The sequence below is a fragment of the Diabrotica virgifera genome, chromosome 9 (assembly GCF_917563875.1).
Source record: "Diabrotica virgifera virgifera chromosome 9, PGI_DIABVI_V3a".
Classification (NCBI taxonomy): Eukaryota; Metazoa; Arthropoda; class Insecta; order Coleoptera; family Chrysomelidae; genus Diabrotica; species Diabrotica virgifera.
In genome coordinates this window covers 150,308,218-150,319,244 of record NC_065451.1, presented here as the reverse complement: position 1 = coordinate 150,319,244, position 11,027 = coordinate 150,308,218, and the positions used below count along the sequence as shown (strand labels likewise).

Sequence of the window (11,027 nt, the reverse complement as noted above, 5' to 3'; positions counted from 1 at the left end):
CGGTAATAACACCAAAATATTCCATATAGGTCCATAGAAGGTACACAGACATTGAAAAATTCCTGGAATATCCCCGAAAACATGTTCCCTGAGAACATCCCAGGAAAATCCTGTGTCAGCATTTTAAACATTACCTGAATGTCTTATTGGAACATTCCATGAATGTCCACGAATGTTCTCTGGACATTCAAAATATATTTTGTAGACATTCCCTGGATATACCAGAAATACAGTGATGAGCGCTCTAATAACCGGCAAAATAGCACAAAAGATGTATTAAGTAGTGAGATAAAAAGACATGAAACTAGTCGAGCTGGGAAATTTAGCGATATTAACTTATACATTTAGATTGTATTGATTGTGTACCACCTTCAGACGTATCAGACGAGTTTGGAAACTACCACTGTCACAGTGACAGTTTTAGTTGACATACTCCTCCGATATGTGTAAAGGTGGGATCAATATAACGTAAATTTAAAGGTTAATTTCGCTAAATTTCCCAGCTCGACTAGTTTCATTTCTTTTTATCTCACAACTAAATATTTTGCCGGTTATTAGGGCACTCATCACTGTACATCCTTGCTGATGTGACAATACCTCCTATCTGTTTTTTCATGAGTTTTGTATGAGAGATGGAAAAACATGTTTTAAGGTCACCTCCTGTGTTCATATGTAAGTTTTGACTTGTTTTGTAGTTCATAGATAGTTTAATTTACTACAAAACAAGTCAAAAAATATCATATGAAAACAGGAGGTGACCCTAAGACAAGTTTTTAGTCTCTCTTACAAAACTCATGAAAAAACAGATAGGATGTATTATTACATCACTGACGATATGTGGCCATACCAAATAATACATCCTTGATAAATATAAACATTTTTATTGAACAAAATCTTTTCATACATTTTTTTAATGCAATTTACTGATATTCCTAAATATTTCAAAAAAATGTGTCACATTTGCTTTGTAAACCTTTCTTTTGCCTTTCGTAGCCACATATTCCGTTTCCTTCCTGGTTTTTTTGTAGACTACTTCTCTCAGCTGATTCTAAAAAAAATAAAATAAATGGTAATTTTTCTATCCTTTACAATTAACAATCAGAAGAAATATTATTTACAGATAATGATATGTATAATAATAATAGGTTTGTTCTAGCATCAGTTTGAAACCATCAGCGAATAGTGGACCAGCGCGAGTAGAGGGGATCGCACTGGTGACTGTATTATGTTCTTTTACTGACCAACTGTTTGCTGATGGTTTTTGACTAGTTTGACCGTTTGCTAGAACAAACCTAATAATAATGAATATTTTGTATTTTGACAATGACATCTGATGTGGAAGTCAAAACATTAATAAAATTATTTTTTCAAGTTAACTTTCACATGCGCGTCTTAAAATTTAATACTTATATCATAAATAACTATTAAAACTATCTTAAGAGGAAACAGTATAGATCAACAGGTAGCGAAAATGTGTTCCAAGATTGCGGCTGTAATTTTGAATATTTTTTCAAGATATTTGGCACACATATTCGTAATATAATAAAGAATGGCGGTACAGAGCCCAATTTGAAAAATATATTAATATGTGGAAATTACTCTGTAATTAAATACAATATAAAAAAAAACGAGCTTGTACCGCCATTAAGAAGAACAAAAAAATACACTTTTTTCAAATACAACTTTTTTTATCCGATTTTGTGTTATTTTGGAACTACTAAAATTTTTTATTTCATTAGTAGTTCCAAAATTACACAAAATCTAGGCATCGGATAAAAAAGTTTATTTGAAGAAAGTGTATTTTTTTGTTCTTCTTAATGGCGGTACAGGCTCATTTTTTAAATATTGTATAATTACAGAGTAATTTCCACATATTAATATATTTTTCAAATTGGGCTCTGTACCGCCATTCTTTATTATTTTACGAATACGTGTGCCAAATGCCTCGAAAAAATATTCAAAATTACAGTGACAATCTTAGAACACGTTTTGGCTACCTGTTTATCGCTACTGTATTACCTTAAAACATTGCAATTTGCTAAACCAGTATATTTTACTCTACTACTACTCTACTAGCTACCTCATTTTCCACTGTTTCTAAAGACTTGTTTACATGGGTAGAGTTTTGAGGAGAGTAGAGTAGTGGTAGTACTCTACCAAAAATGGCTTGATACCATTCACGTGAGGAGAGTACAAGTATAGTACTGATGCTAGTATAGTGAAACCGATTTTTGTATTTTTAAACACTCTTGATTATAAGTGCACCTTAAATTCTTAATTTTTTGCTTAAGCTTGTTTACTCCAAAGCCCCCTTTGCCATTCTTTCGACGATTTCATCCTCCGCAGCTTGCTGCAAACTTTTATTTCTGTAGTATACACTACCTAAATTCCATAAACACTGGTATTCGCCGTATTATAGCTCTACAAGTTTTAAAGTTTCATCTTCGGTGAACTTCATTTTCACTATTTACACAAAACACAATTCCAGCCAGAATGACAGCGCCCCCATGTACTCTCCTACCTACTCTATTCTGCCATAATTGAGCGTGTTCCATGGGTAGAGTGTGCAGCCGAGTAGACATTTTGGCAGTAGTGGTGGTCATAGAGTAGTTACTTTGCCATAGGTTGCTAGTCACTCTACTTTAACTCCAACTATACACTCTACCAGCTATTCTACTGTGCTGAGCATTTTTACAGGTAGAGTTACTCTACTCTATCAAGTACTTGCATCATTACTCTACCCATGTAAACAAGTCTTAAATCTACTGAATGAAAATCTACTTAATCTTAATCTACTCTTAATGAAAAATGTCTAAAATCATTTACCCACCTAGTATTATTGTAGAATTTAAGACAGTCCAGTGCCTTATAAATAATTTCAATATGAATATTTTTCCCTTTAATTCTCCTTTGATACCACTCCATTTTAGATTTTGGGGAACTTATTTCATTGTGTTTATAGACCATATTTATTGAAGGAACCCAATCTGGAGATTGTTATTATCTATTAAGTCGGCTGGTTTTCCTATAAGATTAAAATGTTAACATCTTCAAAAATCGTTACTGTTGTAATTGTAACTTACCAGATATAAAATGATTACAGCAGACAGGACAGGAAAATTTTCATTTCGCTAGTAAAACCTGTACATTGTATTGCATTTAACCATTGTTGTCTCTCAGATACCTTATTTAGTTCAGTTTAAAAGTGAACTTTATCTTGACTTTATCACATTTCACACTTCAAAACACAACACCAATGAAGCATATTATCTTTCTAAATGAATACTTCCAGAGAAAATGTTAAATTAATCTTTGTACAACACAAAATTACAAAGAAATACAACTAAAATTATCTAAAACTCATTAAGAACAGATAGAATAAGATTTATCTTTTACACCCAGTAGCCATATTGATTTAATTTTGAAAACGATTATATTTAAATTTGGTAAATATAACTCCGTACGACCACGCAACTTGAAACACAAGTACGCAAACACGGTTGCGTGAAGCGTGGCTCGCAATCGTGAAATTTACGAGACTTGCTCGACCTGTAGATTCTTGTTATTTTATTATCCATCTTATTATTTTTCCTTAAGTTATCTTGTTTATTATATTTTAATCAAAAAATTACTAAAAATTTAATAATTAAATAGATATTGACCCTCTACGCACCCGAGATCTACGCTTAACTGGTATACCTAAAATATTACAATCGACCTGCCGATTCGTTTGTTTCTTTATTAATCCCTAACCGTTGTAAGTCAACCGAATAGACAACTTTTTTATTTGCGTACACGTTAGCGTGTACCTAGACACAGAGGATTTTTAGTTAAGTTAAAACCAGGTTTATTCATAATCCTCAAACCAGGAGAAATTAAATGTGTTAAGTTAAAAGTGAAAATTATTCTGGCCATGGTGTATATAGTGATGTTGAAAAAGTAACTATTCGTTACAAAGTACTCGTTACTTACGAATACCGAAAGTACCGATTACTATACAGAGAGGCAAATCGTTACTTTGATTACTCTGATTACTTCGTTACTTTGTACCAATCGTATCAGAGCGGATAACGACTATTGTATCTACAACCAGTACACTTGATTACTTTCTATAAAAAAAATACCAATCGTATCCTAGCAAGTAACGGACGGGACCGGTATTTTACGAGTGTTATGGAATATCGTTATCGGTATGAAGCGTTTTAAGGGTGTGACAGAATACCTATACAAAATACCTTCCTACTGAGAAATACGATTCTCGATATGATTATCGGTACTCGAATACAAAAGTAACAAAAGTAATCATATAGTAATCAAAGTAACGAATACTGTAAATGATTACTTTAAGGCCCCGTCTCACCATCAAATAATTGACAGTTATTTGATCAAACTTGACAGTTAGTGACACAAAGTGACAAAGTTAGTATGTATAGTTTGTGTCACTAGTCAAGTTTGACTGTCAAGTTTGATCAAATAACTGTCAATTATTTGATGGTGAGACGGGGCCTTTATACAAAAGTAACGATTTATCCCTTAAACAGATCGGTGAAGGTCGTTGTTATATCGAAATACCTATACAAAATATCTACCTACTGAGAAATACGATTCTCGATATGATTACCGGTACTCAAATACAAAAGTAATCATAGTAATCCAAAGTAACGAATACTGTAACTGTAAATAATTACTTTATACAAAAGTAACAATTTGTAACGAATCCTCGAAAGTAACTATAATCAACATCACTACTATGAATAATAATTCCTTTGCATTGCCCCTACAGTGTAGGCAACCACAACCGACGTTAATATTGTTTTTCTTTATAAAATTTTCAATTTTCATTATTTTCAATTAAAGCCAGTTTATTTATAATCCGCAAACGAGGAGCAATTAGGTGATATGGTTATTTAGCAATTTTACGGCTTTTTATACCCAGAAAATGAAAATTGATTCGAAATCTCAACTTTTTATTTGGTTATATCTCGAAAACGGAAAATCCCCAAATGAAATTTCAAAGGAGGGATTACCCAAGGTTCATAGATAGGGGTTAGGTTATCTCATAACTATGTGGGCGGAAGCGAGAGGGAGGGGAATGCCTACGTCACTCGTACGACAAAGTCAAGTTTGACAGTTGTATGTGGTTATATTTCCGCATATTTTTGTGGAATTTTCTTATATCGTTTATTTGTTTAATATTTGTTGAGTTTTTAAGCATATAAGGACTATATTACTATAATTACTTATTTGGGTCCTATACAAAGGCAGTAATGACTTGTGAAGTGTGTTTTCGTAACCGTGTAAGGTTAGTTTAACAATTATAATATTACACATAATAATATGTAGTTTTGTATGTTATAATAATAAAACATTTTTTAGATGAGTGGTGGTAACATTTGTAGCATAGCTATATGTAAAAGAAACTCCAAAATTCCTGAACCAGATGGAAACAAAATAATGTTTTTGGACATTTCCCAAATACCTTAAATTATCAAACAATAATGGATAATAAAATGTTACAAGATAAATGGGCCTCTAAACATAAGAAAATAGGTAGCAAACATTTCCTCGTGTCTGAATATGTTAATATTATGTTACGCCTTTTTTATATTTTAACCTAATAATAAATTATTTATATTATTCGTTCTTTTGTTGTTGCATACCACTAAAAATGATAAAAGTGCTGCACATTCCACGAAAAACATAATAAGTAAGTACCTACATATTAGTATTTTTGATTTTAAACTTTTTCTTCTATTTTTTTGGATTTTTGTGCTAATTAAATTGTTTTCTCCATTTAAAACACACATAATAAGTGTTAAATGAATTCTAGTTTTTTGTTAGCAGACTATTGATTTTTAAGGGAAAAATTGATATAATTACCAATATAAGAACCACTTAAATATACCTATACCCAAGAAAATCTCAAAATATATTGCAAAACCTAAGTTTTTGAACCTTTTATTAGCATTGACTCTTATGACAATTTTAAAATTGTCGTACGGATGACGTATTCCCGCCTTTAAAAAGCCAGCCTTTGATTGGTCTACAGTTATGAGACAACCTACGCCCTAATCTATTAACCTTGGGGATTACCTTTAAGTCAGGAGGAGTTATTTTGACTATGGTACATACCATGATACTATAAATAAAGAGATAGTATTTTCCCGTAGCTCAAATACGTCCGAGTTCGCACATTGATAACGTAACTGGAGACCGGAAGTTGAATTTGAATTCTTGTTAAAGTTAAATGGGATTTGTATGCATTATGTGATGAAATTATTTAATTACCAAAATAACATTAAACTTCAATGTATTCGAAAAGAATTTAGTGTCGAGATTCCAGTCAAAATAACTGTCAAAGATAAAATATAAAATACAACCGCGAACAATTCAAAGTAATCGGACATTACGAATGATTACGAACCATTACGAACTTGCCGGTCTCCAGTTACGTCACAACTTCCGGATGTGCAATATATTATCTTGTTATTTATAGTATCATGGTACATACTACTTTTAGCCTTACAGTTTAGGTTTACCAAAAGTGAAAATTATTCTGGCATTCCTTTGCCCCTACAGTATAGGCAACCAACATTAAAATCGTTTTTCCTTTATAACATTTTCAATTTTCACAATTTTCAATTAAAACCAGTTTATTCATAATCCGCAAACGAGGTGCAATTTTTTGATATGGTTATTTAGTGACTTTACGGCATTTTATACCCTGAAAATCGACATTTATTTTTAGCGCTGCGCCGAAATCTCCACTTATGATTTGCTTATATCTCGAAAACGGAAACTCCGCAAATGAAATTTTGAATGGTGCAATTATCCGCAAACGAGGTGTAATTTTTTGAGCTATGGTAGAAGTCAAAATAACGACTTTGAAAAAACCGTTTCGCTAACTTTATGACGCTGTTTCACGCAGGTATCTCAAGGTCATACTAAACTAAATGTCATTTTTAGTAATGATACGTTTTTTGAGATGTCGCCATGCACCTGGAGTGAAGATTTCTTCTATATCACTGAGTCTGAGTGTCATTATAATTTGTCAATTGTCATCATTGTCAGTATGCCTTTGGGTGCATTCAGCAGACGCAATCGCTAACTAATCGATTTGTGATTTATATGCTGAATGTCACAATTTATGTGGCATTCAGCAGAAAATCACTAATCGATTAGTTAGCGATTGTGTCTGCTGAATGCACCCCTTATCTTTTATCTTTGTCAGTAAAAATGTTTATCTGATTGCCTGATTGTTAGCAATAATAAAAAATCCTGATTTAGATAAAATGGATTCAAATACAGTTTTTGAAACAAAACGAATGTGATTTGAAGATCCCTAGGAAGATCAAATTCCTAGCTTACATTTGCATGGTGAGTTCAACAAGTTTATTAGAGAACAAGTAACACAGTTAGTGGTGTAGGGAAGCAAACGAAAACGAATGTAACACCAAGTAAGTAACCCCTACAGAAAATATATAATTAATACAAATTATTTTACGTGAAATGAATATGGTTATTATCAAATCAATTATATTAATTTTTTGTTTTAGTTGAAAGTCCTTCAACAAGTAGAGATGCACACATGTTTCAATCATTTGAGATACCCTTTTGTAGAAGTATTTGGAAGATAACTATTAATAATTTCATTTGTAAAGATACGATTTGTAAAAAAGTATAATATACAAAGTGGTTTTGCTGGTATTAAATAAATAAATAAAAATACGTTGTCATGTCTTATTTTTTCCCAAATGGTATTTTGTATATTTGAAATTAAAAATAATTTGCATATTTTAAAACCAAATTATTTTTTTTCAACTATACAAATATTTTAACCTAACATTTTCTTCCCACCAAAATTACATTTTGAAATTCCCGCTTGCATTAGTTCCGATACAAGCGGCATGGAGCGCTGTTTTTCATATTTAACGGAATCGAGATACGACGACCTTAAAATTTCTGTACACTATTTTGCCTGTTTGCTTGGTTTGTCACCAGGCGGCGTTGGCGTAGAGATAGATGCTAGTTTTGCATTGGAGTGAATGTGAAAATTTTGAAAATAATTAATTATTCGTAGTTAATATAAGATTACTGGTTTTGGTGGTTAATATTATTTAAATATGAGTGACAAGAAAGCTTACACTAAAAGAACTTGCTTCGTACCGGGATTTATATCGAGTTATCGTTCCGATAAAAAATTCAAAAGGGAACTTAAGGAAGTTACGACTTTTTATAAAGATTTGTCTTTATGTTATTTATAACGTGCATGGATTATATTCGTTTGTATGTTGTTTCCTGCGGTGTAAATAAAATTTGTGTATTACCTATTATTGGTTTTTATTTTAAACTGAAAATTATAGTCATAATAGTAGGAGGATCTTGAAAGTTTTTCTGTCGAAACAATGCATTTTTTGAGACAAAATATTTCACAAAAATTAACATTAATTTTATAAAAGTCAGACTGTCGCCTGTAGTTAATTTACATATATTTTTATTAACTAAATTTAAACATCTGATAGGTAAGCTTTCAGAATATAAATGAAGTGTTCAAAAGAAAAAGCATTTTAAATTTTGATAAAAAGAATAATTCAAAAAAAATTGATCAATAAACTTCAAATTATTTAAATAACTTCTTAAACTTTTTAAAAACAATTACGTACAGTTAAGTTCAATTTTTTCAACTAACAAACTTTTTGATATCAGTTACAAAGATATTAACAAAGTAATTTGCAGTTGAAATACCATTTGTATATAAATGTGGCAGTTAGATAATCTGACAAAATATTTCCGCTTCAAAATAAGCTGTCCTACATTAAAGTAATGACAAATTTAAATTTGATGTCACATCTCCATCTAAAATGGTTTAGAAAGAATACACTTTTTACAACACGTCGATGTTATAAAGTTAAAATAATTTATTTTTGGCATAAAACATATTCAGCTACAATCCACCAATAAATTAATGTCTAATTACCCTAAAAACAATAATAAAATGAGTTAAATAATAAATAAGTCCATAAGAGCTAATGTATTTGTAGCACCTATTCGAACACTTGCGCCTCTAGCGGCGATTGCTGAAAGTTGAATTAGAGGTTGAAAAGTTAGCCCACAAACGATGCATGGCGTTTCCACTCCTTCTTACAGGTCTCCATATATTTAACCAAAGCGTTATCGTGAAACATCTAGAGGAGGTAGGTGATATGTGCCATAGATGAGGATGAGGTGCGTCAAACGACCAAATTCATAACAAGGATCTACAGACCGAGCGAGTCTCGTAAATTCCACGACTTCAAGCCACGCTTCACGCAACCGTATTTGCGTACTTGTATTTCAAGTTGTGTGGTCGAGTGGAGTTATACGAGTATTAATTATTATAATTTACCCAATTTAAATATAATCGTATCTACTGATTCATGCTGGTGTCGCTCCTAGCGGACTACTAATTCAAATTTCACCGGTAATTTTTAAATTTATTATTTAATTGTTATCGCTTAATATTTACAACGCAAAAAAGTAATTAAATTGTAATCGATTTTTTTAAGATTTTCTTACTTCGGATATTTTCACAATTATCGTGTAGATGGCGCTAAGATTAATTTATAATTACATATTAGGGAGTTTTTGTTGCTACGTAACGTACGCATCTCCGTATACGTAAAGCAACTAACGTGTCGTAGAGGATGAATGTTAAAATAGGTAGTTTTTGTAACTGCCTTAACGTAACGTAAAGCAAATCGTAAAGTCACTTTTAAATTCCGTTGACATTCAAAAAAATAAAACAATGTTCACACAATATACAATTAATATACAAATGTAAAAAAAGATAAATGAATAATGAAATTGTATGGTTTTATTTGCTTCTATTTAAATATAAAAATATTATTTTTCCTTAGGTTAAAATTTTTTTATTTTTGTTTATACCTACTTTTTAGTTGTAAATTATTGTATACATACCTACATCAGAATTCCAGTAGGTATAATGTAAATAGTGTGGTAATATTTATTTGAAAATTTTACTGAAACTAGGTCATTTGTTTATCTAGTTATTAATTGTGGTGATCACTGTATTTCTTAAATTAATACAAGATTTGTTTGTTTTGCTTTATTAATAGACAACTTAAAAACAATCAAATTTTAAATCTATTATGAAGTTCCAATTTCCAATTACAAACAGAATAATTTTACTCAAATAGACTAAACCAATAACCAATATACGGATAGTACGCTGATGAAATGTTCATTTGGTAGGTAATCGGGCAAGATCATCGTGTGCATTCGGTGACTTTCGGCTCGATAGGGATGCGTATGAACCTAACGTACCAGCCCGTAACCTTAGGTAATACGTATCGCGATACGGGAGTTCAACCATTAATGCGCAAGCGTATATGTCAAAAAGATGCGTTACGTTTACGTATTTTTGTGCACAAAAACTCCCTATTACCACAAACCATACATACTCATAGACGTTTCACGTAAATTGTCAAGGTCAAGACAGCAAATTAGTTACCATTCCAATCCAGAGATGTCGCTGTCAGTTAATTCTCTTGTCATATTTAACAACTGACAGTTGACAATTAAATTAATTTGTTACTATTTTACTTTACTTTTCATTTTACAGTTTGTGGCTTAATGATTTTATTATAGTGGTGTTACGTTTTTAATTAGATTTAATCACAATTTTAATCAATTGTATTAACCTCCTCTCCGTTTTTATGAGTAGAATTTTTAGTTTACATTGATCATCCCGTGTTGTGTTTCTCCACATTAAAAAAAAACAATATAATAGATCCTGAAACAGTGTATTCCAATAGACAAGTGTGTCATCAACATTTCGGACCTATATATTTTTGGAAGTTTGTAAAAGATTATAAGGTAATATTTATCTAAACTCTAAACAATCATCCTACAAGATTCTTTCAAAAATTTTCATTCAACTCAATATTACACATCAGTGCTTTCACGTGACACATGGCAGTAGTGTTTAGCATTTAAAAAAAATTTGGAATATTTGAAGTTTTCAGTAA

The 11,027-nt window shown here is 31.2% G+C and overlaps 1 long non-coding RNA gene across 1 annotated transcript; it reads right to left on the bottom strand.

Moving 5' to 3' along the window:
• Positions 1 to 855: 855 nt before the first annotated feature.
• LOC126892325 (uncharacterized) lies at positions 856 to 3,580 on the bottom strand. Its single transcript, XR_007700786.1, has 3 exons — positions 3,084 to 3,580; positions 2,831 to 3,025; positions 856 to 1,048 (listed from the first exon to the last, which is right to left on the bottom strand). It is a non-coding gene; the product is annotated as an uncharacterized LOC126892325 (long non-coding RNA).
• Positions 3,581 to 11,027: the final 7,447 nt, after the last annotated feature.